This window comes from Epinephelus lanceolatus, chromosome 17, assembly GCF_041903045.1.
Source record: "Epinephelus lanceolatus isolate andai-2023 chromosome 17, ASM4190304v1, whole genome shotgun sequence".
NCBI classification, from domain to species: domain Eukaryota; kingdom Metazoa; phylum Chordata; class Actinopteri; order Perciformes; family Serranidae; genus Epinephelus; species Epinephelus lanceolatus.
Window position 1 is genome coordinate 29,807,744 of NC_135750.1, and position 3,828 is coordinate 29,811,571.

At 40.3% G+C, this 3,828-nt stretch overlaps 1 long non-coding RNA gene across 1 annotated transcript; it reads right to left on the minus strand.

Annotated features, from left to right (window-relative positions):
• Positions 1 to 635: 635 nt before the first annotated feature.
• Positions 636 to 1,751, minus strand: LOC144458395 (uncharacterized). Its single transcript, XR_013487886.1, has 2 exons — positions 1,563 to 1,751; positions 636 to 1,076 (listed from the first exon to the last, which is right to left on the minus strand). It is a non-coding gene; the product is annotated as an uncharacterized LOC144458395 (long non-coding RNA).
• Positions 1,752 to 3,828: the final 2,077 nt, after the last annotated feature.

Sequence of the window (3,828 nt, forward strand, 5' to 3'; positions counted from 1 at the left end):
GTGTAATCACTTTGGTGATCTGACTTTTCATCAATCTGATCTCACAGAAATACATGAAATGACCTCAACCTCTTAACACCTATGTGGTGGTGGCATGTACTGTAATGAGTTAAAATTATGTGTAGGCACCATGGAAACAATGACAATAGAAAGTCAGTTATGAATGGTCGCAGTTTTAAACACATGGTTAACATCGTGGCACAGTTGCAGTTTGGTTAGGTTAAGGATTAGGTTTAGGAGGAGACTGTAGTTTTGGTTAAAATAATAATGTGCACGTTACTACAGAACATACAGTATCTACCAGGGGTGTAAATCACCAATTTCATCATGATATGATATCAGTTCTTTGGACAATGCTACAATATTTGCCGATATTACCATGTCTGCCACGATACGATTTTGATTTGATGTGATTTAGGGGCCTGTGATCATGTGACAGTATTCTTTGCCCATTTAACACAGTTAAAGAAGAAGCTGCCACCCCTTTCTTTTTTGCTTTTGGCAATAAAAGATAAAAACAACACATAAATAATATAAGTAATGATGGACTAAGAGTCTCATCCTACTCTCTAATGTGCTATGTGTGAGCTCAGTCCTGCGTGTTCTTTAATGAAGCAATAGGAGAAGATATTCGGTCTCAGTTAATGTAGTTTATTAAGCAGTAAAGGAATAAAATTACAGAGCTCTGGGTCTCAACTTCACGTCCCTGACGAACAACAAAGGTGTGTCAGTTCACGAAGGCTGACCTCCTGTCCTTTCCCTGACCCAGTATATTTGAGCGTAACAGAGTGTCATTGTGCACGCAAGGCGTTGTCCTCTTCTCAATGGCAGTTCCACTTCCTCCTTCACCACACCACGCCCCTGCCTCGTGTTAATCTGACTCCTTCCCGCTGGCGGTGGGGGCGTGGTTCCTGTTTTGAAAGACAAGAGAACAACACAACTCCCTACACGTGCTGTACCTTACTATCTGTATATCACTTTCTATTCTTTTTACCATATATGAAACTAATTATCTAAGCATTGCGGTATGTGCTCCTCAGACTTCATGTCTCTTCCTCTCCTGTACTTCGCCACTTCTGCAAAGCAAACACATTCAGATCAGCTGAAATCATCTCAGTATTCTCATTGTTCACACATCTAAAACTTATATAGTGAAACACAACTTATAGTAAAACACATAACATCATTCTATTCCCAACAGTAACTGTAACTGCTAAAGTGCAATGAAGTTTGCTTCAAACTGACTCCACTAACACAAATAAAACAGCACATGGCAGGGCACATTTTTTTCATGAAACCTCAGGTCAATCTGGCTTAAAGCCCTGAAGGCAAACTTCTCCCAACAGCCATAAAACATGGAGTAACATCATTTAACAAAAGTATCAAATTCAGCTCAGTAATAACTGTCAAGGTTCAGAGACAGAACAATTGTTTTTTGCTAGTCAGCCACTATTAGCTTTAGCATGTTTACATCGCATAAATTGGCCTTGGGGCTAGCAGAATTTTTTCCTCTGCTTATAGCTTAACAGATTACATTTTACGTTTTTATTTTTCTCACTCACCAATGGTTTAAGTCACTGCATCTCCCGACAGAATATCACAGTTGAATTTCAGACTGCATGCACAGTTTTTCAGCTGAACATTGTTGAAACTGACCAGCTAATGTTGCTGTAGCGAGAAGTTAGCAGGATGAGATACCTGACCAGCATTGTTTACACACACCATGCTCTCTGTGATCTGTATTTTTTCCAAAGTCCATATATTTCCACGCTGCTGATTTATTCCCGAGTAAATAATGTCCTCATCGTCTTTGTCTTGGCTGCTTGCCGTCTACCTACCACTGTTTGACAGTGACACAGACTTTCAAAATAAAAGCGTATCCTAAAGATGACGATATGGATCGATTGTTTTACTTTGCATTGATGACACTGATGTCATATTACACCCCTAGTAACTGCTTCACGTAACTATGTCAAGTACATAGGTACGTAAATTAAAATAAATCAACACTGGCTTTTGGTTTCACACAGGACACAAACAGCAGTCTCCTGGCTGAAAGTCCTGTGTTTGTTTGACCCATCCACCCCGACTTCTTCACTATGTGGACTTTCTCGCTCTTTATTCTCTCTGAGGTGTCAAGTTTTCCAGAGAGTTTGTGTGTCCACTATGACAAAGGATCCTAATTGACTTTCTATTGTTTCCATTGTGCCCAGGATGTAAATTTAACAAATTACATGTCACTATGTAATGCGGTGTTGAGAGATCACGGTCATTCAAGGTGTTTCTTTGAGACCAGGCTGCTTTTAAATTAGCTCCCTCATCAATACTTTAACTGCAAAACTAATGACATTCCCATTACTGTCAGCTGTAAATTTAGCATGCTAACATGCTAAACTAGGATGGTGAACATGATATAAACATTATACGATATCAAAATCAGCATGTTAGTATTGCTATGCAAATCACAGCCTCACAGTGCCGCTACAATGCCTGCAGATTCTTGCCTTGTTTTTTGGCCAGTCAGACTGAAAATCTTCCTTTTATCATCTATGCACACCTACACTTACAGTAGTCCAATATGTCTTGCCAGCTGAAGCATCCAATGGGAAAAGCACCTCATATTTAATGACATTTCTGTTTCAAGCATTGCTCTAATTGCTGCTAAAAACAAAGACACATGTTTCTGTCATCACTTATGCATATGGCCAAGTCCTTATTTTTGAGTACCAATGCCAGAATTTTGTGTTTGCGATAAAGCTGGTGTCCCTCGGTGGAAAACAAATGTTAATTCCGCCATCCAGATGCTAGAGAGAATAATGTAATACTGAAACTGTCTGTCTCTGCCAGAATGTGTGGTGCTATTTTGCTTTTTATGTGTCCCCACTGTACGCTCACTAATGGCTACCCTTAATGATTTTCCCTTTTAATAGTAGAGTCGTTTTCCATACATAGGGGAACAGGATGGACTTAGGACACTGTGTGGCCGCATCTCTTCTAATGAGCAAGCAATTTAGCCATAGTACCAAACAGAACAGAAAAAAGAAAATTAGCAAAAAAAACATTTTGTTCAATGCAGTCGCTGGGGCTGGGTTGAATGCATTTTCAAGGCTGATACTAGATGCAGAGTGAGACAACGGAACAAGGCCAGCTTGCTGTTGTGCATGTGTGTAAGTAGATACATGCATATTTGACAGGGGATACTGATGAAGGGCTGTGTCCTTGCCAGTTTGCAACACACTCTGAGAGTGTTGTCTTCCAATCAGCCACTCGCAACTGTTGCTCACCGAGCAGACACAAAGACAGACATTACAGAACAGCTGTGAGAGGCCATTTGTTGTACTCTACAAGGCTTTGCAATAATTAACACCACAAGGTTAAAGTCATCAGAAATATCCTGTTCCAAATTATGCATGCATGCTTCATTTAAAGAACAAACACAGCACTGTATGATGTAGGAGATTATCCATCCCTGTGAAGTGTGTGTAATTGTTATGCATTATCGGTTTTTGCAGGAATGTCTCACTCAAAGCAAACAAAGCTTCTCAGGCAGACAAGAGGAGGAGCAGAATGTGTTGGTGAATGTCTTCAGATAGTATTCATGGTGGGTATGAGATGGAATTTCTGGATATGGTGCAATTTTTGCTGTGCTACCAGCTGCAACTAAATGATTACTGGCTGCATCTTCTGTCCGGACACACTCACAAGATAAGAGAGCTCGAGGGAAGAAGGAGAGGGAAAACACACGGAGGTTTATTCAACATATCAGCAGTCAGGTAATCCGACTGGCAGTGGAATAAGAAGATTAGCAATACACACTGATGAGTGTGA